Here is a 27591-nt window from a genome sequence, read left to right on the forward strand (position 1 = left end):
TTCTCCTCCCTGGGCGTCAGCTTCGTCATCAGTAAAATGAAGGAGTTGAACTACATGGCCTCTAAGTCCCTGCCAGGTCTTAGATCTAGGATACTAGGACATGAAGCAAGGGATAGGAGTGACTAGCTCTGGCATCCGAAGACACGTAGAAGGAAGGTGCCCTCAAAGGAAGGAGCACTCAAATTTCACCTGGGATGCTTATTGTGTGACCTTGGGCCAAGTGGCAGCTTCTTGGTGCTGGTTTCCTCATTTTAAATTGAGGCGGTCTGAGTAAATGATCTCTCAAGTCCCTTCCAACTCTTGCTCTATAATTCCACCTGCCCGAAATAATGGCCCAACGAAAAGATTTCTTAGAGATGCTTAAAAACGTCCAACTGGTAACCAGAGTGAGGGCTCGGAAATGAGCTTATTGTAGAAATATCTACATAGATCTCTTTAGCTGGTAGGAGTGGGAATGCACACTCATCTCACATGAGTCGCTTGAGTCAGGAAGACCTGAGGTCCAATGCTGTCTCAGAAGCTTACTAGCTTTGTGACCTTCTCACTCGGCCTCAGTTTCCTCATCTGTAAAATGGGACTGGGAGTTCAACATGTGTAAAGCGCTTTGCAAACCTTTAAGAGTAAATTATTATTATTATTTGCAAAAGCAAACAAAAATTGTTGGTGGAGGCTGATAAAAAAGCATGAACAGCATCACCTTGGGAAAGAGTGAAAAGGCGGTTGGGGAAATCGATCCCTAAATCGTTGTGCTGCACCATCGGGCTATTCTCTCTCCAGCTCAGGGGTCTGCTGACTCCACCAGGCCGTGGTTCGCAGAGTCCGCCCTCGCCCTGCAGTTCTTGGCCTCCCTCCCCCCTCTCCCCTCCCTCCCCCCCCCCCCCCCCCCCCCCCCCCCCGCTCTCCACAGCCGCCCGGCGCGCGCAGAGCTGCCATTCCCTAGTGTTAGCGCAGTGCCAGCGCGGCACGGCGGGGAGGGGAGCAGGGGGCGCGGCGCTGCCAGGGCCTGGCAGGCTCCACGTGGCGGGCCGACCCCCTCCCGCGGGCCCCCTTAGGCCCGCTCCCCTCCTCTCTCCCTCGCAGGCCCGGGGGAGCCCGGGAAGCGCAGCGTAGTCGTCGTGGCCGGAAAGAGCTGGGTGGGGGCGGGGCCGAAGTGTCGGGCCGCCATCCCCTCCCCCTGGTGCCCTAGGGCCGCCCGCAGCCCGCCCGCCGCCTCCCGCGCAGGTGGGTGCAGACCGCAGACAGGGTGGGCTCGGGGCGGGGCGGGGCTGGGGGGGCGGCCTTGGGGGGCTCGGGGTTGGAGGGGGGCGTCTGCCCCTCCCTCCCGCCCTTGAAGGGGCTCCCTCTGCGCCAGCCAAGGGGCGGGGGAGGTTGGGGGGGAGCTGCCCGCAAGCGTAGAGCAAGGCGGGACGGGCGGGGGGCTGGGGCGCCCATGGCCAGCCTGCCAGCCTGCTAGCCTGCTGCTAGCCCTGGCCAGGGGCGCAGCCTGGGACCCTGGGACCCAAGACGTGAGCTCGAGCGCCGGGGTGGACTTTTCCGAGGTCATCGAGTTTAACCCCATCGTTTCCCAGATGAGGGGACCCAGGGCAGAGCCCGGCACGCCACAGCAGGCACCGCAGAGAGCGGAGAAAGGGAAGAATTGGCTACTTGGAAAGGTGGGAAGGAGGCTCTGTCCGCCCTCGAACTTTCTGAGGAGCAGGCCTCACCTTCATTAACTCCGATCTGCTAAGACCGGGTGCTTCCCAAAGGAGGTGGCTTGTTCTCCTCAATGGCTGTAGCCAGAGCATAGTGGTGACAATTTTTGTTAAGATGAACGGCCTCAGTCCCTGGTTCCTCTCTTCTCTGCCAGAGCCTGGCCTCTCCACCAGTAGCTCCCTCCATCTGGAGGGTTCAGCTAATTGCAGCCGGGCAAAGAAGTTTCTTCCCCTTCCTAGTCTTAGCACTGACAGACTCCCCGCCCTCTTTAGCTAGTTTCCCAATCTTTCGGTTGAAGATAGCCTATTCTGCAAAATTCGACAGTGGTCCGAGCTAACAGGAATTGCAAAAAAGATAGGAACAGTATGGATATTGTCAAGGAATGTAGAGGCTAAAGGGAACTAAGATGTCACTGGGATACCCAACCATAGGCCCTTTGAGAGCTCCAGAGCTGCCCTCTCCTTTAGCTGTGTTGTGTGCTGTGGAGAATAGAAGGTCCAGCTTATAGCAGAAAAGCTTAAAAGCCAAGTGGGACATACTAATACTGCTACTACTAATAATAATTATACTGATACCAATAACTGTCATTTACATAGCACTTAACAAATGCCAGGCACTGTGCTAAGCACACACTTGTGAAAGGAGAACAGCTCAGAAAAGAGATCCAAGTTGGAGCTCAAAGCAAAGTGAGGTTTCAGATAGAGATGGGGACCATGGGGAGGACATTCTAGAAAGGGCGACACAGAAGAGGAAAAGAAAAGCCTGGATGGAGGTAGAAGATGAACCTGGGATGTGCAGGAGATGCCCAGGAGGCAGCCTGTAGGAGGCAAAAGTTCTGCCATACCCCAGGGATTCATGAGAGATACTGAGCTCTTTTTAAATTCCCCAGTTAATATGAATCCTTTACAGCTTAGTCCATGCTAACAAAAGACTTTACTTCCTAAATTTTCCTTGGGTCTAATTGGATGTGTTAGCCAACTTTGAGGCCACAGAAGACCTAGTAGAGTACCCATGTCTAGGTCACTGATGTCTGTGACAGGCAATTGGGAACCAATGTTGGTTTTAGAGTGGAGTAGTGACATCATGAAATCAGTGCTTTGGGCCATTTCATATAAAATTGTGGCATAGGATGAATTGAAAGTGGAGCCAAGTCTGGGAGGCCAGCGTGGGGAGGCAGTTGTACAGATTCTGATTTGAGGGTTAGAATTAGGGTTAGAATAGGCCTGAACTATAGCAGTGTGAATAGAGAGAAAGTGCCACTTGAGAGAATCTGCAGAGGATTTGTTATCAGTGAGAACTGTTAAGTGGTGGGCTACGAAGAACAAAGATGCTACCGAGATTTCACTTCTAGGGGACTGAAAGACTGATGGTGCTATTTACAAAAATGAAAAAATTTGGACAGATCTCTTGGGGATGTGGGTAGAGAGTTTGATAAATTGGGTTTTAGGATGTATCTGTAAATACGGAACTTAAGCTTGGATAAGAAGTCAGAGCTTAAGGTCATGAATTTGTAGATATAGAGCTGGAACGGACCTTAGACATCAACTCGTTGACTCTCTTCAGTTTATGCTTGAGGAAACTGAAGCACAAAGAGGCTTAAGCAGTTTGCCAAGGAACTCACACTGGCAGTAAGGGGCAGAGTCAAAATGTAAATGCAGCACCTTGGACTCTAAGTCCACCCGTCTTCCCACTCCTCCACACTGGCTCTAGTTGTGGGCCTCTTCAGAGGAATTAGATGGCTAAAGAAGTGGCAGTGTGTGATCTCTCTGAGGTAATGAGCAGGAGAAAACTAGGCACTTAAGAAATGACTGGACACCCAAACAGGCAGGTAGAAAGGGAGACTAAAGAACAGGGAGCACAGCTCCTCTGGAGGACATGAAACCAGAGATTTCAGAATGGAAGGAACTTGAGACCTCATTTCTTTCCCCAACTCATTCTATAGATGGGGTTTGTGGGGGAGGGTAAGGTCGGAGGGCGTGATGGTGACATGGCTAGTTAAGGAAATGAATCCATAGGTGGCAAATCCTAACCTCAAGATTAGGTCCCCTGGTACCAGATGCCCAAAGAAGAAGTCAGGAGTTGAAGAACCTCCCCCTCCCTCTTTTTTGCCCCAGTGGGAAGTGGGGCCCTATGATACTTTCAGAATAGAATTGCATAATTTCAGAGGTGACAAAGACTTTGGAGACCATCTAGTACTACCTTCTCATTTTATAGATGAGGACACTGAAGCCCAGAGAAGGGAGCCCTGAGGTTACTGAGCTTGCTAGTGATGGAGCTGAGACTAGAATCAAGATTCTAGACTGTACTAGACTCTGCTCTCCTAGACTCACATTCTACTTCACTGCCTTTCTATGCGATGGGTTCCAACCCAGTTGTTCATTAATCAGCATCCCATCACTCAAGCCCCATTTTCACTTTAACTCCCATTTTTCAGTGGCCCTAGGCCAGTGTAGCAGTAAGGAATTTAGAGCTGGAGTCTAGCTGGCTGATATGTGGCCTGACAGCATTTCCTGTTTAGCTAGACAGCATGATTGAGAGGTCTAAATCCCAAGATGTGGCTTGAATGGAACACTGCTGAGGTCACCCTTACTTGGTAGAGTGAGGGGTCTTACTTCTCTCCATGTATTTCTCTAGTTGGGCCCTCAAGTTACTGAGGTACCACAGAGGCTCAGGGCCATGACTCCTTGCCACCCTTTGCAACCAGAGACCTTGCCAGGTGGCAGAACAATGTGAATGTCCCTTCTAGCCTAGTAGCACAGGAGAAGCATTAACCTCCCAATCTGGAACCATTGAAAGAGTTCTGGATTTAGTCAAGAGGTCCTGAGTATAAATTCTGTCTCTGCCACTAATTAGTTATGTTATTTTGGGAAGCCCCTTAATCCCCATGGGGGCCTCAATACCTCGTGTCTGAAATGCAGAGTTTGCATTATATGATCTTGAAAGGCTCTTCAGTTAGAAATTTATGATCCTAGACAGTAGATTTGGCCTATGAAATAATTGATGAAGGAGGGCCTAGCATTGGAGTAGGAAGTACCCTCCTGGGTCATCTAGTCCACTCCTCCAACCTTGTACTTGCATCTTTCCCCCAGTTGGCTTCTGCAGGTATACAGAAGGAGTTATTATGGAAGTTCCCAAAAGTCTACAAAAGAAGCACCAAAAGAAAAAAAACACCCATTTCTCCTTTTTATTTTTTCTTTTTCTAGTCCTCTCTTTATGATCTCTGTCCTCCTTGATCTGTTCATTCACAGCCCACTAACCTGGGCCCTGCCTTGGTTAGGATTCTGGCTAATAGCTCCCAAACACTCCCATCCTTTCTTCTGCTAGCAGCCTAGTTCAGGCCCTCATTACCTCTCACCCATTTTATTGCAATAACCTCTCAATAGATGTTCCTGCTTCTACTTTCTTCCCCTTTCTAGTCCAGCCTCCCCATTAGTTAGGAACGTCTCAATGCTCTTTACATATACTTTCGATTACATCCCCCACTGTTCACAGGCTTTCACCGGCTGCCTGTTGGCTGCTAAATGAAATCCAAATTCCACAGTATTAGTGACGCTTCTTTCTTTCAAAATTCTGTGCTATAATTTCCCACCAGAATTGTGAGAAATAAGCCTGCCCTGGCCTCGGGTTCATTTTACACATGTAAAGAGAACTTGGGACCTTTTTGCTTTGGCTAAAAGTCCTCCTAATCCCTCACTCTCATATGTCTTTCCTCGAAAATAGTAGCATGACTGTATTAAGCTTGTAGAATTAAAATACTCATTGATAACTTGTGAATTTTTAGCTCAAAAACATATGTAAACCATCATTCATCAAAACAGGAATTAGTTAAATCATGAGGAATTTATATTAGGAAGAACTTCCCACAGTAACAGACATATCACAGACAGAAAAGACTTGCTGACAGAAGGGAGCAGACACACGTACCCTTCGGCTTGAATTGGGGACCGAAGTCAGACCTGAGCTTGCTAGGCAAGCACTTCTGCAAAGCTAGGCTGGAGTAAGACATACCTTTTCCAGAGTCCGGGCTTGACCTTCTTGCTGGGGGCTGTGAGAGTTCCTGATCCCTTTACAAAGCTAGGGTCTCCTCGGAGAAGGGCTCTGAGAGCATTGGCCCCCTCCAGCAGAGCCCACTTGCAAGCAGATGTCCGTCCAGGGAGAGAGAAGGTGAGCTAGCTCCCAGGCTCTCCAAGCCAGAGACAGCAAGAGAGGGAGCAAGTCCCAGACTTGTCTCTTTGCTGGGGTTGAGCCTTTTTAAAAGCCATGGAAGATATTGATAACGTTAGTCACTCCCTCCTTCGTGTGATCGGGGTGTCTCAGGAATGTTCTTGGTTCTATCATATTTCCTTCTGTTCCAGTTTGGTTTTGCAAATATGTTTCTTCTTTGTACTGACAAGTTAGATAGCCATAAAGAAGAACATTATAGACAATCCTTGTATCTTCTTCAAGGACCAGAAAATCTTCCTGTGGGAAGAGAGGAGGTATGACTTTGTAGGGACATTGTGTAAACTGTGTTCTGCCAGCTTTTGCCCTGAGAATTACAGAGTGACCTTGTCAAGGTTTTGCTGATCCTAGTTTTTCTTAGACCTAATGTGCTACTGTGTAAAGTTTGGTCCCATAATTGTTATTGCATGCAGCATATTTTCAGAAGTATAACAGTCACACCTGTGATCAACCAGATGAAGTAGGAGGGAAGGGTGCCCCTTTGAAGGGAAGAAAACAATGAGTTCTTCCAAAAAGTCCTGCCACCACCATTGGGGGGCTCTTGCTCTAGACCTTTGTCACTGCTCCCAGATCATCTGCAGTATTCAAATGTGGCAGGGAGAAACATGATTGTGACTTGTGGGTATCTTTCATGAACATTCCAGTAAGTAGCATGCTAAGCTTAGACTGACATGTGAGGCCCATTGCCACAAGGCAGAACCTCCTAACAATCAGAGCTGTCCCAAAGTGGGGTGGTTGGCTTCGGGAGGTGGCAAAGGCTGGAGGATCACCCCTGTCAGCTATGTTATAGAGGGAATTCTCATTTAAGGTGTGGATTGGCCTCGATGCCTCTGAGGTCTCTTCTGCCTCTGACATCCTGGCATTCTGTAATACGCTTTTATCTTTGTCTCACATTATAGATTTTCATTTTTATTTTGTATTGACCTAATGTAGCCCATTCTTCCATATTGCTTTGTACATATTGATTCCTACACCTGGAATGCTCTTCCTTCCCTATTCTCTATTGACATTTCACCCATCCTTCAAGGCCTAGCTCAAATGCTACCACCTCCATGAAGTCTTCTCTGATTTCCATTGTTGGAGGGAATCGTGAAATCTTCCAAGTCTTTTGGTACTTTATGCACGTTTCATGTTCTGCCAAATTTTCTTGTTATTTGTATGCATCTTGTTTTTCCTGTGGTATTTTAACCTTCTCAAAGGCAGGGTCATATCTCATTTATCTTTCTATCTTCTCCCAGTGCCTTACATATAGTAGGTACTTAATAAATGCTTATTGACTAAGGACAAAATGGAATTTTCCTAAGTTCTGCTACAATAGACACCTTTTCTTCCTGTAAAAATATAACTGAGTTGCAAAGTCCTCATGCTGATAGCTGCATGCTTTCCTTTTTAGCTTTCAAAAAGAAAAAATGGCAGGCATGGAGGGTCAGGGTCTGATGCTTAGGATTAAGTGTTAGGTTGGATCCCTTTTTAGGAAGAGATATGGGACTCATGATTGAAGATTCCAATCTGAGTTGGATCCTGAGATCTGACGCTCTGGGGTGGGCTGAGAGCCAACATCCTCCTGGGTTCTCTCTCTCAGGTGCTGTCACTAGCTGTGGCCTTGACTCCTCCCCTCCCTGCAGTGAGCTGTCATGTAAGGGGCAAAGCTGTTACTTAAGGGAAGCAGTTCGGAAACTTTTTTCTGACCCAGAACCACGGCCTGCTTGTAGCCTGTTCTTGGGATCTGCAGTAGGCAGCAATTCTCAAAATTTGCTAGCTCTTGGTCTGTGCCATTGCCATTAACTGCATGTGGGCCCCTGGACTCTGTCCTGAGCTCTCTTCTTACTCTGTACTGTATTGCTCAGTGATCTCATTAACTCCTATGCTTTCAGTGCTTATTTCCATGTAGATGCTTCCCAGATCTATGTATCCAGCCCTAGTCTCTCCACTGAACTATGCCCACATACCTCCAGCTGCTTCTTGGACATCCCAAACTGGATGTCCATCTGACAGGCACCTCAAACTCAATATGACCCAAACAGAATCCAGATCCCTCCCTCTTCCAAACCTCTCCATCACTGTTGAGGACCCTACCATGCAGTTACCCTGGGTGTTGGTGTTCTTTTTGACTCCTACCTCTCACTCATCTTACAGATCTGGTCCATTGGCAAATCTTGTCATTTCTCCCTTTACAACATCTTATATATGGCTTAGTCTCTCCACTCACACAGTCACTGCCCTAGTTCAGGTCCTAATCACCTCTTCTCTGGACTTCTTCAGTAACCTTCTAACTGTTATCCCTGCCCCAAATCTCTCCCTATTCCAGTCCATCTTGGCTCAGCTGCCAAGGTAATTTTTCTAAAGTGTACATCTGACCATGTTACTCTCCTGCTCAGTGAGCTCCATTGGCTCCCTATTACCTCTAGCATCAAATACAAACACCTGTTTGACATTTAAAGCTCTTCATAACTTGTTCGCCTCCTACCTTCCCAGTCCGCTTACTCTTGACTCTTTTCCATGCCCTCTACCAGTAAACACCACTGGCCTTCTGCGGGTACGGCATCCCATCTCTGAGCCTTTGCATTAACTTTTCTCCATGCCTGGAATGCTCTGCCCCCTCACCTCAATTTCTCCTCCCTGGCTTTCCTCAAGATTCAGCTCAAGGGCCCTACAGGAGGCATCAATTGCCCAGTCCTTCCAGCTTTCCTTCCATATAGACCTATTTACTTACATGTTGTTTCCCCCATTATTAGGTGGTATGCCCCTCAAGGGCAGGAGCCTTTTGTCCTTTGTATCCCTAGCACTTAGCACAGTCCCTGGCACATAATAGATACTTAATGAAGGCTTGTGACTCACTGACTTTGGAAGCGGTGACTTGAGTTCTGATGCAGGCAGTGTGACTGTGTGACAGTTGCTTGACCTCTCAGACCCATCGTTTCTTCCTCTGAAAAATGAAGGTGATAATATTTACATTTCCTGCCTCTTAGGGCTTTTGGGAAGAAAGCCCCTTGTCAGCTTGAAGTGCTCTAGGAAAGTAGGTGGTTTTTTTGGGGGTGGGGGAGGGCAGACCACAGATTTCAGTGCAATAAGAAACTCCCAGTATGTAAACTCCTTCAACCAACCCTCAGAGAGCTGCTTAGGACACCAAGAGCTCAAAAGATGGATTGCCTAGCCTGTATGTACAATCAGGATAATAGCCACAGTTTATATAGCACTTGAAGGTTTGCTGCCAGACATCTTACATGTATTATCTTATTTGACCCTCATGACACCCTGCTAGGTAGGTACTATCCTTACCATCACCATTTTACTGATGAGGAAACTGAGGCTTACAGGTTTTAACCCTAAAGTGACTCGTCCAGAATCACACTACACCACAGTCAGTCAATAAACATTTATTAAGTCCTTCCTGTATGCCAGGCACTGTGCTAAGCACTGGAGATACAAAAAGAGGCAAAAGGCAGTCCCTTCCCACAAAGAGCTCAGTTGAACGGGGGAAACAACACCCAAAAAGAAACTGAGAACTGGGGTTTGGGTTGGGGAGGCCCTGGGGAAGGTCCTGATGTGGGAGCATGTTGGAAAAGTCAAAGAAATCCTGAAGTAGGACATCCAAGTGAGAAACTGCAGACATGTTCTGACCTGGGCTCCTTCCTTAATGGTGTGTGTAGAGTTTATGTCTCTAGAAAGTGTCTGAAGTGGGGTTTGAACTCAGGTCTTCCTGGCTTCAACTACATTTAGCTGCCTCCAAAAGCCTAGAATGTGGGTTTTCTTACTCTGAAGCTGACTTTCCATACACGAGGTCACTCTGAGCTCATGTTATTCCACTTATTCCTGCTTCTCAGTATAGATAAAACTTCATGAAAATGAATTGGCTCTTACTTATTGTTTTTGATGAGACATCAGTGAAATGAGCATTAAAAACCCCACCATTTTATGGCAGAAACAAAAGTATAGATGCTCAAATAGCACAGCCTGTAGACAATCTGGAAGCCATGCTGCTCCTAGAAGATGCCAGTGCAGCTCCCAAGTGACTGTTCTACCACCCCAAGCTAGTCAATTTTGTTGCCCAAAGTGGGAAGAGAATGGAACTGGGAGCTGGAGGACAAGGGTTCAAATCCTAGCTCTGCCATTTATCACTATGTATATGTGACTGCAGACAGATCCTTCACCTTCTTTATCTGTAAAATGGGCAGGCTTGGACTACATGGTTTCTAAGGCCCCTTCTCACTCTGGCTCTGTGATTCCAGAGGCTATAGGAATTAATAGCCAAACTCTCCGTCAAAGGCCCCTCTCAACCATATTTTTGCTGTCTTGTATCTCTGCAGTGCCTATATTTTGACCTTTTCATCTGGAGGAAGACAAGCTAGACTTGATAGGATTCTGTCAAGAAGGCAGTGTGGATTAGGAGAAGATGGTTGCTGACATGGCTTCATCAGTTCAGGCGAATGATCATGTTTATATTTCAAGGATATGAGAATTTATTCATGTGGGTACCCCTCCCGCCTCCATCACTCTGGGCCTTAGTAAACACTGTCCTGAGTTAGGATTGAAACCTGGCATTTAACTTATCTAAGCTAGTCCTTGTATCATAGACTGAATGATCTAAGAGACTCTAGGGGGCTTCTCCCAAACAGTTAGGTGAGGAGGTTGAACTAGATGACTTTTGAGATCTTATGGTTGAGTTGGAAGTAATTTCCCCTCGTTGAGATCTTGAGCCTCCCTGAGAGTGTTCATTTGGGTCCCCTACAGGTATTTCAGAGAGCTGGCCTAACTATGGACCCTGCAGTGGTTAATAAATAAAAATATGCATCTCTCTGAAATCTGCTTCTTCACATCTTTTGACCATTTATCTATTGGGGAATGGCTCTTACTCATATGTTTGTATCACTTCCTTATAGATTTTTGATGTCACAATTTTGTCAGAACTGTTTAATGATAACATATATATATATTCCTATTCTATAGCTTTTCTTTGTATTCTATTTGCATTCTTTTTAGCTTTACAAATGTTTTTATTTTTATACAATTAAGTTAGCTATCTTGTCTCATAATTTCCTATATATCATGATTGGTCAAGAGTTTTTCCCCTCTCTGGAGATGTGAAAGATCCAACATTCTTTTCTTTCTTTCAAAAAAAAATTTGGGGTTGGGGCTAAGAGCGTTAGCAATATGATTACCAAAATTGAAAAAAAAGGAAAGAGAGGGGCACTGAAGTATTATAAAAATGCAGAGAAGAGAACTGAGGAAGGGCGGTAGGAAGTCCAGCCAAACAGGGCAGCTCAGTAAACAGTGTGGAGTTAGTTATCTATTTAAGAAAAGCCAGCTGTTCTTGATGGAGATTCAAGACTATCCCTGTGGCATCCTCTTCTCTCTATGGAAATGCCCATTTCCTTGAATGTTAGTTAAGTTCAGAAAAAGAAGGAAAGAAGGATGGAAGGAGGAAAGGAAAAGGGAGGAAGGAAGGAAGAGAAGAAAGAAGGAAGGAAAGAAAAAAGGAAGGAAAGAAATATAACTGGCACCACTATTGACCTGAATACAATGGAGGGTGGGGTGGGGGGGAAGCTTTTTGGCCTTTTTGTTCACCTTGGCTTTTTTCCAGGATCATCAGAAAGTGGTTCATGTCTCTCTCTAAAAAAGTCTTCAGTTCACTGACAAGCACTGAGGCTGTGAAATCATCAAATACATAATAGGACAGGCTTTATTTACCCTGACAGAATACACAGAGGACTGAAACACAATTCCGTAAATAGTTAAGAGAACCCTTACCTCTTGCAGTGAGCCGTCTAGATTCAGGGTGCCATACCTGCCATATCTCATTGGGATATAGTTGTGGGGGACAGGTCTGGGATGCAGAGAGAAACATTGGGATGCAGTGAAAAGAATGTTTTCATCCTGGATGTCCTCTCTCTCTCTCTCTCTCTCTCTCTCTCTCTCTCTACCTCTCTCTCTCTCTCTCTCTCTCATTTCAGTTAATCAGTCATCATGCCTCTAAGAAGGCTGTAGGGTGCTCTGTGCTAGGCCCGGAAGACACAAAGACAAACGTGGGATAGTCCCTGCTCCCAAGGAGCTTATTTTTTTTAATCAGAGGAGACATGTCCATATAGACAGACCATTTATACAAAACAAAAAGTAATTTGGAGAGAGAGCCAAGGGAATCAGCAAAGGCTTCATGGAGAAGGTGGGGTGTAAGCTGATTTTTGAAAGAAATGGGGGGTTCTAAGAGACAGAGGGGAGAAGGGAGGATGCTCCAGTCATAGGAGGCAGTCATGGCAAATATAGAGAGTTTTGTGTATCAAGAAAAGTCCAGTAAGTTTGTCTGGACTATAGCATGTGTGTGAAGGGGAGTAATGAATGTGTATCAAGGTTAGAAAGATGAAGCCAGACTGGGGGAGGAAAGGCTTGAAATGCCAAACCAAGAAGTCTGTATTTGAGCCTAGCAGTGATAGGGAGCCACTGGAGTTTATTGAGCAAGGGTATCACACAGTCAGACCTGTGCTTTACCAAATCACTTTGGCAACTGTATGGAGAATGGTTTCAAGTAGGGAGATATTTGAGGCAGGGAGATCAATGAAAAAGCAGTGGTATGAGTGGAGGAGGGAAGGAGCTATATGGGAGAGATGTTGTGAAGGTAGGCTAGGGATTGGATAGGACAGGCCTGCACAACTTGCAGCTGGATTTCCCCTGCATACAAAGGTTGTTTTCCTCTACATTTTCATGGACCGCCTGGTGGGCTGCAGGTTATGTAGACCTGGAATAGAAGGTACTGCTGAGTTCCAAGAGTAAGGTACAACTTTGAGGCTGTGAACCTGGGGAATAGAAACATGGCTCTGTACTCAACAGAAACAGAGAGGTTTGGAAAAGGTATAGGGTTTGGGGCAGGGGGAGAGAAGGATAATGAGTTTTGTTGAGCAAACTGGACACAGAGTTTGAAATGTTCAGTAGGCTTTGGGTGTGGGGTTGGAGCTCAGGAGACTAGGGATGGCCATAAACAGTGAGTCATCTTCATAGAAATGATAATTAACCCCATGGGACCTGATGAGTTTGGGGTTGGGGACAGACAGAGACAGAGACAGAGATGGAGACACACACACACACACACACAGAGAGAGAGAGAGAGAGAACAATAGCTTGAGGGGCTAGAAGGTTCTTGACAAGTTGGTTTTGGTTTTTAGGACTGAGAGGGAATGCAACAACTGTCTACACTCATTGCCTCCACTTCTCTCACTCACCTCTCAAACCCTCTCCATTCTGGCCTCCAGCCCCATCACTCAACTGAAATCGCTCTCTCCAGAGTTATCAATGATCTCTCCAGTACCAATTTCTTGGCTTTTTCTCAGTTCTCGTCCTTGCCTTTTCTATAGCATTCAGTACTGTTGACTAAACTTTCTTCCTGGATATTCTCTCCCAACTAGGTTTTGGTGATGCTGTTCTCTCTTGGGTCTCTGATCTAGTCATTGCTTCTCAGTCTTCTTTGCTGGATCATCATCCATCTAATACATCTTAAATGTGGATGTGCCTTAAGGCTCTACTCAGGGCCCTTTTCTCTTCACTTGCTGAACTCTCACCAATGCATTCAAATATTTTCAGTATGCAGATGAGTCCCAGGTCTAACTGTTCAGCCCTAGCCTCTCTCCTGAGCTCTAGTCCTGAATCATCAACTGCCATTTGGACATCTCTGACTGGATGTCCCATAGGCATCTCATACTCTACCTATCCTAAAGAGAACTTCTTTTCTCTCCCTCCTTCCCCAAACCCATCTTTCTTCTGATCTTCCCTATATCTGTCAAGGGTGCAGCCATCCTTCCAGTCACCTGGCTTCAGAACCTTGGAGTCATTTTTGAGCTCCTTACTCTCCTTCGCATCACATGAGTGACCATTTGTGGTTTTGTTGATTCTCCCTTTACTACATTTCTCAAATCCTTTCCCTTATGCCTACTCACATGGCCACCACTCTCCTGTGGATCCTTTTAGCAACTTGCTGGTGGATTGTCTCCCTGGCTTAAGTCGCTTCACTTTCCACACAGTTACCAAAGTGATATCTCTAAAGCATGTCATGGTCCTGCTAAAGAAACTCCTTATTGTCACAAGAATTGAATGCAAATTGCTTGGGCCCCCCCTACCTTTCACAGGACCACAGACTATCTATAGGTGTAGAGAGGGTAACCTAACGCCTTCATTTTTATACAGGGAATGGAAGTCCAAGGTCATATAGGTGTTTAGTGTCAGTGGCAGGATTTGAACTCAAATCCTGGGACTATCACAAGTACAGTGCTCTTCTCATTGCTCCCTAATGCTTTTTAGACTTACACATGACCAAGGCTCTGCCAGACTGGTCTTCTTGCTACTATTTCATCTCCTGTTTCCATGCCTTGTATAGGCTGTCCCATGTACCTGAAATGTCCTCCCTCCTCATCTCTACCTCTCAGAATCCTTAGTTTCCTTTCAAAGCCCAGCTCAAATGCTACTATGCCATGAGACCTTTCCCGTTTGCCCTCCAGCTGTTTGTGCCTACCCTACAAATTCCATTTATTTTGGATTTATCTTGTGCATCCTGATTTTGTAAATGTGTATATCCCTCCCCCCACCCCAGCTCCTTGAGGGCTGGGACTGTTTGATTTTGGTCTGTGTTCTTGACATTTAGCACCTATAAAATTCTGATTGGTTGATTGCTAGTGCTAGGAATCATTTTCTTGCAGTTGTTACATTAACATTAATGACTCCATTTTGCCTTTATCTACCATTTTGTGAAGTTAAGTTCTGACTCTGTGTGAGTCACCTGATTTTGATGATTTTGCAAGACTACTCCTCCTCCCCACTATCACTCAACTATAAGAATACCCCTCTACCTTTACCTGAGTGTCTCCAGATCCCCTCTACCAAAAAGAAACCAGGTGGCTTAATCCTTACATCCTGTTTATCACTCTCTCCAAATTGTTTATCAACCATATAGAAACCAGGGTTCAGGGCCTCTTGTGCTGAGAGCCATGGGCCTGATTTGTTTTTGCAACTGCATGCCTTGGCTGAATAAATCTCATGTCTGGATTATACTTAGCTTTTTTTATTTTATTCTATCACAATCTAGCCTCAACTGGCCTCTTTTCCACTTCTGCCTTTTACTTCTGATTCTTCCCTCTGGGGCTATCCAATAGGCCTTGGAGGCAGTTTTTATTCCCATTCCAGTCTTCCTTTCTCCAGGCTAAATAGCTCCTGGTTTTTCAACTGATCCTCTTATGGTGGGAACCCAAGGCCATTAGGCTTGCTCTTCTGTAGCCTTTATCCAGTTTATCCACATCTTTCTGAAACTGTTGGAGCTTGAATAGAACACTCTATTCTCTCTCTTTTTTTTCAAAAACAGTTTCTGCAACAAAAGAATTGTTGAGGTTTTTTAAATGTTTGCTAGCATTCACTCATGAGTCTTTGGGTTTGTGATTTGGGTTTAATGTGGCAGCTTCTGGATAAGCTGTTCCAGTTTCTCTTTTGGAAATAGATTAATTTGTTATCTCTTTCATGTTTGTAAGTTTTGGTTGTTAATATTTTTGTAGTTATCTATTTTTTTATAGTCCCAAGTTTGCTGGACTTTATGTACCATTGCTTTTAGAATTTTTAAGATTCTTACAATTTTCTTTGTTTTTCTCCACTCTTGTAACTTCTCTCTCATTTAAAAAAATGATACTTTTGCTTTCTCTCTCTCTCTCTGTCTCTCTCACACACACACACATGCACACGCACATGCACATGCACATGCACACCCATTCCCCCCACTCTCGCTCTCCTGAAATGTGGGTCAGCTTGATCAACATCCCAGGTGGTACCATGAAATTTTTTAGGAGTCAGGGGTGTTACAAGTGCTGAATCTTCTAGGAAGGCCCCCTTTGGAGAAAAATGCAATGAGAATAATAGCATTTCAGGGTTGAAAATTATCAGCTTGTTCAGTCCCCACCAGAGCGAGGTCCCACCTTTCCTAAGGAGAGTCCCAAAGGCTAAATTTTGCTCTACTGAGTTCAATGCAGTCAGTAAACACTGAAGGGTCTTATATTTTCTCTACCACTCAGTCAACTGTGTTACTGTGAAAATGTGGTCTGCTGCAGCGAATTGGCTATGAAAGCCTGTCTGTTCGCCTCTCCTGTTCTCATCGGGCCTTTCCCTGATGTGGGCCTTCTCACAAGCCTTTAATAATACATTCTCCCAATTCCCCAGGAATCCAAGTCAAGCACATAGGCCTCTAGTTTGAAAAATTCTTCCATTCCCGCCCCCCCCCTTTGAAAACTAGACCCACATTTCTTGTTATCCTGCCTTGTGGCATCTCTCCGATTCTTGGTGATTTCGCCAAGATCACAAGACAACAACTTAATCCTTGTAGCTCATGGCCACCTGGGGACTTGAATTCCCTTGATGCTTGGGTGCTCTCTTTCTTATTTCCCTGGTCTTGGGATCAAGTTGTCTATCAACCACTTGAATCCTCTAGCCTTTTCAATTGGAACATCCCCCTTGATTGAAGAAACAGAAGTACAATAGGAGCTGAATACTTGTGCTCTTTCTTCATCATCCCTGGTGTCTGGACTGTCTCCCCCAAGTAACAGTGCTGTCCCTTCTTTTATCTTCCTCTTGCCCCCACATAGCTTGAGGAGTGCTTTGGATCATCCTTAGCCTCCATTCATCAGCAGACTCAGCTCCTGTGCTTTCAGGTCTTCAAGTTGCTGGAGCCATGCTTTCCTCCTTACTTTCTTACCTCCCCCCCACCCCCCTGCTTTGCTTCCATCCTCTGTATATGTATTTTCAAAATCTAACTCAGTCGCTGAATTCTCTGAGTAGCCACATTCGTCTATTTAGACAGTTCCTTCTTTTCTTCCTTACTCTGTTTTGGGGCTGTTGGAATTTTGTTCTCTATCTGACTTTTCCTGTGATGTCTTAAGCCTTAGGCCCCTGCCTAGCCTTTATTTTTTAAAGGTATAATTTATATAGCAGTTTGCTAGACATGTGTCATTTCATTTGGCCAGTTTCTCTGGCCCTTTTTCTGAAATTTTTGATCCTTAGCTGACAGGAATGCTAAGATGAGATGTTAAGGTCATTTTCTCCCAAGCTTGTTGTCACTTCTCCCTTGCCAGCCACATTGGTCAGAATCATGTCCGTAAGAACAGATACCCTTGTTGCATTTTTGTTTTCTAAAGGATAGGATGATTTGTAAGTCAAGAATTTCTTCTCTGTTCTGCTTTTAGCAGAGAAATAAATTTCTTCAACAAGTATTCAATAATCATGGCATCTTAGCATGACAGTATCCTGCTGACTTGGGTGGTGCTTTTGGACCATTTCATCCCTCTCTTCCTCCTGTCTGGATGGCTTGTGACATGTTCCACCTACAATCTCTCTTCCCTTTCTCCTTCCATGGGTCCTCACCCAAATGTTTCTGATTGTATTTCATTAATTTCCACACAGTACTTTATCTTGTTGATAGGTCCAGCATTATATCACTGCCCCACAGATCTAATCTGATCTTGTGGAATCAACTATACCCTGTTTTTGCCCTATTCCAGCCCTTGGTTGTGCCCTTCTTCCCCAATGTCAGGGAGCCCTGTAATTTGAATATACTTAGTTCCTTGCATTGACCCCATGATGAAATCACTCTGGTTGGCCCAGATGACCCATGAGGCCTGATGCCTGACTGCATGGGGCCCCTGGCTCTCTTCAAGGATTCCCATAAGTGCCACTTCTACTAGAGGGCTCTCCTGCCTCTCCCAGTACTGACCACCCTTTCCCACAGTGATTTTGTATTCATGTTGAATATATTAGGTATTATCTGCACCCATGTTTTCTCCTAGCAAAATGTTCTTCCTTGAGAACAAGGGGTATCTCATTTTTGCTTTTCTCTCCCAAGTGCCTAGCACATAGTATGGGCTTAAGGAATATTTGTTGTTGTTGTTGGCCAGCGATACTCACAAAGATTCGGAGCCCAAGGATGTGTCTTGCATCCTCAGAGAGTAACCCCCAAGGGTCTTGTGTCAGCAACATTCAAACCTGATGCCACTGACATGGCTTCCTTTGGTAGGACCTTCACCAGCTTTGGTGAGCTGATTGCCTGTCTTGATAATGAGGGCTTGAAAGTTCTTTAATAAAGTTCATTTTTTGTTGTTGTTAGTAATTCATAGGAGACAATATCTAAGGAGAAAGGCACTGGGCTTTTCTTAGCAGAAGATGTGGCCTGGTGCACTCGCGTTATTAGGCTATCAACCCATGATTGGCTGTTGTTGTTCAGTTGTTTCAGTCATGTCTGACTCTGCGTGACTCCATTTGGGGTTTTCTTGGCAAAGATTTTGGACTAGTGTACCATTTCCTTCTCCATCTTATTTTATAGATGAGGAAACTGAGGCAAAAAGAGTTAAATGACTTGCTCAGGGTCACATAGCTACTAAGTGTTTGGGGCCAGATTTGAACTCAGGAAGATGAGTCTTCCTGACTCCAGGCCCAGCACTCTATGCATTATTGTGCCACCTAACTGCCAGGGTTCATTTCAGGGGAAGGTTATTTAACCTGAGGCTTGTGAACTTGGATGGGATAAAAAAAATTATATCTTTGTTTTCACTAACCTCTACCTCAAGTTCAGTATTTCCGTTGGTTATTTAAAAACATAATTCTGAGAAGTCACCAGATTGCTAAAGAGGTCTGTGACACAAAACTTGGTAAGAATCCCTGCTTTGGTGTTGTGGTTTTCCTATCTTGACCTTGACTTGGGGGTGGGGTTGGGGGACAGCCTGATATAGACTCCAGGAGCTTGAGAGCAATCATCCTCTGCTTAGTCTTCATTGGAGCCCCTTTCTAGGTCCAGAGGAAGATCTTGGCCTTCAGCCATCTGGAGAGTAGGGCATGTTAAGTGTATAGAACCTGCATCCAGAGCTGGAAGAGACCTTAGAGCCCCTCTAATCCAGTTTCTCACTTCCCAGCTGAGGAAGCAGGGGTTTGCCCAAGGTTCCACAGATGTGGAGGGTCCACATTAGGTCCTCTGACTCAAGGGTCTGCTAAGGAGCCACACCCTGACTGAAGGGCTGGATGCCCCCATCAGATGGCCTAAGCCTACTGGGAGGGATCCCAGTCTGTCTCACTCAGATCCTTGGCTTGGGCCTCTTTGGTGCCTTCAGTCTGCCCTATCATCACCTTCAGTTCTGTTGGATTCTGGGCCAGTGTAGTGAGGAGCCCTGGGCCCTTCTGCCACCCCTTCTCTGCCTCTGCATCCTTGAGACTACAGCTCAGATGCCTATGCCATTGGGTGACTCTGTAACTGGTTCTGGCTCAAACCATTTCCATGATTTCCTGCCCCTGACATCTCCTGGCTTTGAACACACCAGCTAGTTCTAGGCCCCTTCTGAATGCTGACTTCTGATCATCTGGCTTAACCAGATGAAATCTGGCTTAGAGACTTAGAGTCTCAATTTACTGTGTGCCCATCTTATGTTCGCAACTTAGCCATGAAATCTTGAGGCGAGAAGAGCTACCAGAAACTTGCTGGGCTTTGGAGGCCAGTGGGCCTTCTTGGCTGTCTGGAACCCATTTTCTTACCCTTAAAGACACAGGGAAGGGTCAGTTATATAGAGTCTGGGGCCTGGAGTCAGGAAGGCTTGAGTTCAAATTTGGCTTCAGGCACTTAATAGATGTGTGAACCTGGCCAGATGGCTTCACTTTTCCCAGCTTCAGGTTTCCTCTGCTGTTAAATGGGGATAATAACGCCACCTACCTCACAGGGCTATTGTGAGGATCAAATGAGATGATATTTGTAAAGTGTTTAGTGTGCTACCTGGCACATAGTGGGTGATCAATAAATGCTCGTTCCCTTCCCCTCATTGTTGTTCAGTTGTGTCCAACTCTTTATGACCTCATTTGGTTTTCTTGGCAAAGACGCTGGAGTGGTTTGCCATTTCCTTTTCCAGCTCATTTTACAGATTAGGAAACTGAGGCAAACAGGGTAAAGTGACTTGCCCAGGGTCACACAGCTAGTAAGTGTCTGAGGCTGTATTTGAACTCAGGGAGATGAGTCTTCCTGACTCCAGGCCTGGCACTCTATACACTGTGCCACCTAGCTGCTCTTCCCTTTCCCTTAAGAAGTGGTAAAACCTTGTCAAAAGCTCCCTCCCTCTCTGTGAAGCCCAGGGTGGGCAATGGGCCCCAACCACCAAGAGTAAGGAGGTTTCTCAGACACCAGAGGGCAGTGGTGAACTTGGGCCTGAGCTGGGCTGGTGGTTATACCAATGGAGGCAGCTCCTCACCCCCTCCAGCTGGCACTTCCCATATTTAGAGTCATAATAAGCATATAGGAATTTACGGGTTCCAAAGGCTTTCATCATAGTAGCCCAGTGATGTATGTAGTCTCAGTATCTTTAGTACCCACGTTTTCATAAAGAAGGAAACAGGCCTGAGAGCTGAAGTGATTTGAAAAGGAACAAGATACAGTGAGAAGAGTTTGGAGTCACTGGCAAGTTCATTCCCCACTGACTTTCAGTTTCCTCCTTTTGGGAGAATAAGGGGTGGGGGGGGGGAGAAGGAGAGGGCAAACACCAAGAGTCTAGAAAATAGTTTGAAAGCATTCTTCATTCTCTTCCCCTCTTCGTCCTTCTCTACCTATCTATGACTCTGTCAGCCTCGAGGCAAGTCATCATAGTTAGGAGGTCAGCTGCTCATCAAACCTTATCCACATTCTAGGAGGACTGAATCCAAAGTCAAAGTGATCTTCATAGGTAGGAAGGGATTTCAAGAAGGTGAGCAGCCAGGATTTGTCCTTGGCCTTTTTGTCATCGACTTGACTTTGACATCGAGATGGCTGGCCAATTTTGAGATGAAACAAAATGAAGAAGGGTAACTGTGTGTTGGATAACTGAGTCAGAAGTTATAATGATTCCAAGTTTTAGAATGCCAGGCCCCACTTAATCTGATGGAATATAATGGGAATAAATTTGGGTTAACAAAATCTGCTGTTCAGGTACAAAATCAAAGAGGTCAGCTTGGATGACCGTTTCTGTGCAGAAGCAGACTGCTAGCTTTTTATGAGACCTCTGTGGGATATTGCATGGCCAATAGCTAATGCACTTTTAGACTTTAGTGAGAGCTAGAACTTACAGGACTACAGATGACAATTGTTCCGTACTCTGCCTTGATCAGACAGTGTTTAGAGGATTGTCCCTAATTTTCAGTACCATGTTTTAAAGGAGGACCTTGGTGTGGTAAAGGTGATTCCTGTTCAATTACAGGTTTGGCTAGGTGGCCTCTGACACCTATTGGTGGCCTCCTTCCACCTCTTGAATTTCTGATAAGCTGGAATGTGTCTAGATGAGGGCAGACAGGTTGGGGAAGAGGAGAATGCAGCCCTAGCCACATGAGGTGCAGTTGGGAAGAAAAGGGGGAGGAGGGGAAGGAGAGAGGAAGGGAGAGAGGGGTGGGACACACACACTAACTGTCTTCAGATTTTGGAAGAAGGAGTAGTCTTACTGTGCTGGCCCCAGAGGGAAGAAAGAAGAGCAAGTGCTGAAAGTTTCAGAGACTCTGATGGAATGAAAAAAATCTACAAGTAATTAGAAGCATCTCAGAAGTGGAAAGGGCCACCTCAGGAGGTAGTGAGTGCCCTGTCATTAGAGAGAGGGTTTCCAGTAGAGACTGAGAGCCTTGTGGAGGATGTTCCAAGCTGATACTTAGAAAGCATGGCAAGGTTTGCAGAAGCCCACTCATGTACAATTCATAACAAGCCTGGAAGGAAGGTCATTTGGGGGTTGTTGTTTTGTACCGGACTGCTCAGACCCTGAACACCCTGAGACTCAGAGAGATGAAATGATCAGCCAGCAGTGGAGGAAGGATTAGAACTCAGGTCTTCTTATTTTTGAGGCCAGCATTCTATCCACTAGGCCATGAATTAGGGCATAGACATAGGTGGCCTAGGCAACTTCCGAAGCCCTTTCCAGCTCAGAGATTCAGTGAGCCCTCATGCTCCTACCATGGGACATACTTTTCCCTAAACACAAATGTTTCCGATCAATCTTATTCCATTTTGTTTTCAATCACCGTAGTACCTTATTTACCCTCCATTGTCCATGACTGAGTTGTTTCATAGAAATGAGTTTTCCAAAGTACTGAAGTCTGTTGCCATGTGGACCCAAACTGTTTTTTTTAATGATTTTGTTGGAAGGTTTTGTCATAAATTCTTTCTGTGTTTCCGTCTTCACTAGAACATCTCCTTCTACCCTGAAGAACCTATTCTCTGGATGACTCAGGGTCATAGTTAAGCACAGAAATTCCATGCCATACTGTAATATCCAACAGTGATCATACAATTAATGAATCCTCTGGGAAAGAGATTCCTGTTTAACAAAAATAAAAAGGAAAGGGGGCTCCTTAAATCACAAGGGAAGGAAAAGGGAGCTCCTTGAGTCACATGACCTAACATCAGTGAGTCATGGGTTCTAATTCTGCGTCTGTGGGACCTCAGACAAATCTCTTCCCCTCTCTGGCCCTCAGTCTTCTCTTCTGCACAATGAAGGAATACCTTAGTTTGGGGTGAGGTTTGGGGGATTCCAAAATGCCCTCACTACAAGGAAATTTGAAACGTAGGTAGTTAGCAGCCAGAGAGGAGAGCAAGCCAGATTTATTGAGGGGAAATACAATAAGAAGGGAGGGTGGAAACAGGTTCCCTGGGATCCCAGTGGAATTGGTCACCAAAAGCCAATGGGTTTTATTAGGCTTGGTTGCAAGAATTTTCTGGGTCCTTAGCTAGCCACTGCCCTGAAAAAGGCAGCACAGGATCCAGACAGATAGGTAGGTTATTATCCACTCAAGAGGGTGGCACACCCCATCAGAAAGTGGTGGGCATGTGTGCCTTAAGCATCCCAGGGATGGCACAACACACACATACACACACATATACATACATACATACATACATACGTACGTACATACATATATACACATACACACATACATACACATATACATCCATACTTCATCCATTCATCAGCATGCATGCCTATATAGATTCCCTCCTCTCAAGCTACCTGCCCCTCAGAGCCTAAGGAAAGCAGCTTCTTACCCAGAAGTCTGGGGTTAGATCATGTAGGGCAAGGAAAGATACTTCTTTGGATGCTTTAATTGTTCTAGTAAGGAAAGAATGTGTCCTTTGTATCCTGTTCACAGCAGAAAGAAGAAAACAGTATCTTCTTTATCCGTCAGTTAGTTAATTAGCATCTGTTAAGCTCCTACAGGGCCTTCTTCGATAGGATAAAGAGAAGGGAGTGAGTTCCTGGAACTATTCAAACGCGATGAGTTTTCTTTTGTAACCATAAAGTGATTGGGGGAAGGGAGGTACACAAGGACACATTCAGTCCTTGTCAAAGAGGCATCTCCCAGACACACAAAGAAATATAGTAACAAACAGCAAATATAGGGCAAAATGGAGTCAGTTCTGTTCTCCCCCATATCCACGTTTAACTGTTCTAATCTGGGTCAAGTGAGAGCAGACATTGGGGGCCAGGGTTTGGGGCTGCCTGGGGCCTGCTATTGATTCACACTGGGGGAGGGAAGGGGAGCTGGGTGCAGCCATCATGACAGGGCTTACTTAATTTGATGGGGAGATTCTCCCAGGGAGCAGGGCTAATTGGGCAGGACCTCTGAGGTCCCTTGAGCTGAGCCTGAGAGGGATGGAGCCCTCCCAGGGTTACAAAGCCATTTCTGAGCAAGTCTTGTGTGGGCAGTGATAGATGGATTTGGACCCCCACTTTTGAGACTCAGCAAGGTCTAGTGACTTGCCCCAATTCCTATAGCTCAAAAGGGGCAATTTCAGTTCTTCTGAAGAAATGTGATGAATATCTGAAAACTAGCTTATGGTCTAGTGGTTAGAGGGCCTCCCTTCGGACTGGGCATCTATGATAGAAGTCAGGCTCTGGGACTAAACCTCTTATTGCTTGCCCACCCACTGCAATGGTGAAGAGAGTTTTCCTAGTAGGAGTTTTCCCACAAATATATCTTGCTAGAGTACTTTGTGTATCCAAATCATATTTATACCTATGTATTAGTACTTTAGCTTCCACTCCTGGATCTATATGCAATTCAGTTCAATTCAGTTCAACTCCTACTAGGCACTGGGGGAAAGAAATCCCCCCCCCTGCAAGCAGAGGTTTGGTCTAGGGCCCCCACGGTGTTTCTGGATGGTAGCTATAGAAGAGGAAGAAAAGGCTGAAGGGGAGATGAATCAAGAGGCCAAAGTTGAGGGTTCACAGGGTTCAAAGGACCATCTAATCAGTCAATCAACAAACATTTTTAAAGGCTTACTGTGTGGCAGGCTAAGCACTGAGGGCTAAGGGTCTGAGACTGAGAGCTGGTAGAAACTTTAGAGGCCACAAAAGTCCTGCTTCCTTATTTTATGGAGGGGGAAACTGAGTCACAGGCAACCGAAGTAAGTTGAGCACAGTCACACAGTCAAGAGTCTTACAGTGTAGCAAACACTGAGTGAATGCTTGAAGAGTGTGAGGCATGCTGCCAGGTACTAGGTACAGAGGTAAAAAGAAAACCAGCCCCTTCTCAGAGGACCTTATACTCTGCTTATGGATATGACATGTGGACAGAGGAGTGAGTGTGATGAAAAGCTGAGAGCAGTGTTAGGGGCAGGAGGGCTGGGGCTTCCTGAGGAGAGCAGGAGAGCACATGTTAGGGGACCAGGTGGCTGCATGCTTCTATGAGAAAGGGAAACACTGTGTGTTCACTCTACAGTTGGTCTGTGGGAGAGGCCACCCTCGCTGAAGGGCAAGGAGTGAGCCACTGGTAGCCAGAAGGGTTAAGCAGATGGCGGGTCTCTGGGGTCCTGAGGAACAAAGAAGGGGACAACAAAAGGCTGGTACAGGATTGGAAAATTGTCCCCAGAGTTGAGCAGCTGGAGGCAGCCTCCTCTCCTCCTCTACTGGGAGGGCTCAGAGGCAATCAGGAGTCACAAATAGTACTGAGAGCATTTGGAAAGGTGGAGACAAGTGTGCCAAGGGGGCAGCCCTGGAGAGACTGGGAAATGGGGACTAAGAGCCAGGCCCCCTTGGTGTGCTGCTGGAGTCTCGAGTCCTCTGGAAAAGAACACTGGATTTTGAATTCTGAACATCTAGTTCAAGCCCCCCCCCCATATTTAATAACTGTTCTTGGGCAAGTCAATTGCTCTGGCCTCTAAAATGAGAGGTTGGACCAGCTGACCTCTGAGATCATTGAGGAAACAATTCTTCATCCTCTTCACCCTTCATCATTCTCTCTTCATCCCTAAGAAAACAGGAAAACGCTTTGATCCCTGTCTTTGCTCTGCGTTTAGACTAGATGGACTTTAGTGTGAATCAGCTCTCTGAGCCTGGGGATTTTTAGCCTTTTATCTCTTAATTGTGGACAGAAAGATTCTGTTCCCGGTAGAGCAATTACAGGCATCAGTTGGTAGTTGGATAAGTTTTTTATTTTTCTTGGGGTGGGTGGGGGGGCAGCTGAAATTACAACTCTGTTGCCAAAATTGGCCCCTTTGGACCACCTAGAATGTGTCCATGGCCAGCCACGGGTCTTTCTGCCTCTGGTAATAAGAGTAAATGTGTACTCTTGTTGGGTACGTGTGTGTGTGTGTGTGTGTGTGTGTGTGTGTGTGTGTGTGTGTGTGTTGTCTCTTCCCTTGCTCTCAGATTCTGGCCTCCCTTCAGTTACCAGAACATCCAACAAGAGCAGCAAACCTTTTCCCCATGCCCCGCCCCCCCCCTTCTAATTGGCTGCTTCTCTGTAGGAGTCTGAGAAATTAGAGAACCCAGCTCTTTGTTCAAATAGTGTGTAAATTGAGTCCAAATGACGGCCCGAGGGCCTCCCCTCCTTTAGGTAGCAGTTTTTGCAAGATGGGGGAGGGGAACTTTTGTGCACCTCCTCTTTCTCTGTGCTTGTGTTCCAGATTGCTGAGGTTGCTGTAAGGCCGGCCTCCAGATAAGGGCAATGGCCTTCTCCTGCAGCATTATTTGCTCCTATTTTTCTTTGTGAATGTGCAGCATCGCTGCTACCCTGAAGACTCCGTTGGGTTTTGTGGGCTGGCCTAGGAGCCTAACCACAATTTCTAATATTTCTAAGGACAAATATTCCCAGTTTCAAACTTCAGCAAATATCTCTTAACTCCACTTTTGTACGGTTTAGAGCCCCGTGGGACCCATGTTCCCCTCCCAGTGCAGTTGAAGCATGGTGTTAGAATCAATCAGTGAATGAGTGCTTATTCGCCTGAATGTGTCAGGGTGCCTGGTAAACAGGAGAGAGCCCCTACATGGCCCTTCCAGGAGAACAGCCACAGGGGAAGGGGGCTGGGGCATTCACACTTGTTCTCTGAGAAGGTGACAGGCAGGTCAGAGACACGAGGGTCAGAGATCGGCAAAGCCCCCCTTCTCAACTTTCCAAGCCCAGGACCCAAACTTCAGCAATAACTGCCTCTTGGGACCATTTAGTCTCAGCTTGGCCATTCAGTCTGGCCACCCTTCTCCAATCCGCTCTCACCACAGCTGCCAAAATTGATTTTCCTAGAACAGAGATCTGATCACTGCATCACCCCCCTACTCAAAAAATTACTGGGGCTCCCTTTGGCCTCTGGAGTCCAATGCAAACTCCTTAGCCTGGCATCTAACGCCTTTCCCAACCTGGCTTCCACCCAACTTTCTATACTTATGTCACATTACTCCCTTTCACACCACTCTCTTTTCCGGCCAAATGGGCTGGCTAGCTGTTTCCTGTACACAGTGTTCTATTCCACAGGCTGGCTGGCTGTCTCTCATGTCTGGAATGTACTCCCTCTTCACCTAGAGTCATCAGCTCCCCTCAAGTGAAACTCAGTGGGGCCACCTCCTATGCAAGGCTATTTTGGACATATTTTGTATTTATTTATCTAGGGATAGGGATGTCCAAGCAGATATCTCCTGTTGATAGAGATGATAGGGCATGATGCAAAGGAAAGAATGCTGAATTTGGAGTCTGGGGGCTTCACCTCTGCAGGCCTCAGTTTTTCATTGCCAGAATGAGAGGGTTGAATGAGGTGACCTCTTCAGTCCCTTTCAGATCTAGAGCCAGCACCCTGAAAGGTGTACCAAGAGAGCTAACTAACCCTGTTCAACAGCATCAGGATGCGGCAGAGACCGAGTTCACCAGAAATATTTGCTGCTGTGCTAGCTAGCATTCTTCTTCTGACTCGGCTTCTGACTTATCGGACTTTCCCACTGTCTCAGCTACCTTCTCACCCAGGTACACAGCCTTCCAGCCCTGTGGCTCCCTTCACTCATTAGGGAGCTTCTTCTGCAACTTCCATTTGGAGGAAGGCAGCTGCCCCATTGGATTAGAAGGTCCTTGAGATCAGGGACTGTCTTTCTTTCTGCTTGTACCTATATACAAGTGCTTAGAAAAGTACCTAATACACAGTGAGCACTCAGTAAATGCTTCTTCACTTGACTTGGCTTGATGAAGGAGACTCAGATCAAGGAGAAGTCCCGCAGGTGCTCCTGTGTGGTCTAAGCCAGGAGTGGGAAACTTTTGACCTTGTGGCCAAACATGTGGCCCTCTATGTCCTCAAGTGTGGCCCTTTGACTGAATCCAAACTTCACAGAACAAATCCCCTTAATAAAAGGATTTGTTCTGTAAAACTGGGATTCAGTCAAAAGGCTATACCCAAGGACCTTTAGAAGGCTACACGTGGTCTTG

General features: G+C 46.0%; 1 protein-coding gene across 2 annotated transcripts in view; it reads left to right on the forward strand.

Moving 5' to 3' along the window:
- The first annotated feature begins 968 nt into the window (after window positions 1-968).
- TMLHE (trimethyllysine hydroxylase, epsilon) overlaps window positions 969-27591 on the forward strand; it is a 122634-nt gene continuing 96011 nt past the window's right edge. For both annotated transcript variants that reach the window (XM_036740536.1, XM_036740537.1), the window contains exon 1: window positions 969-1221. The gene's annotated coding sequence lies outside the window, so the exon portion shown is untranslated. The remainder of the gene's footprint in view (window positions 1222-27591) is intronic.

The sequence above is a fragment of the Trichosurus vulpecula genome (genome assembly GCF_011100635.1).
Source record: "Trichosurus vulpecula isolate mTriVul1 chromosome X unlocalized genomic scaffold, mTriVul1.pri SUPER_X_unloc_2, whole genome shotgun sequence".
Classification (NCBI taxonomy): domain Eukaryota; kingdom Metazoa; phylum Chordata; class Mammalia; order Diprotodontia; family Phalangeridae; genus Trichosurus; species Trichosurus vulpecula.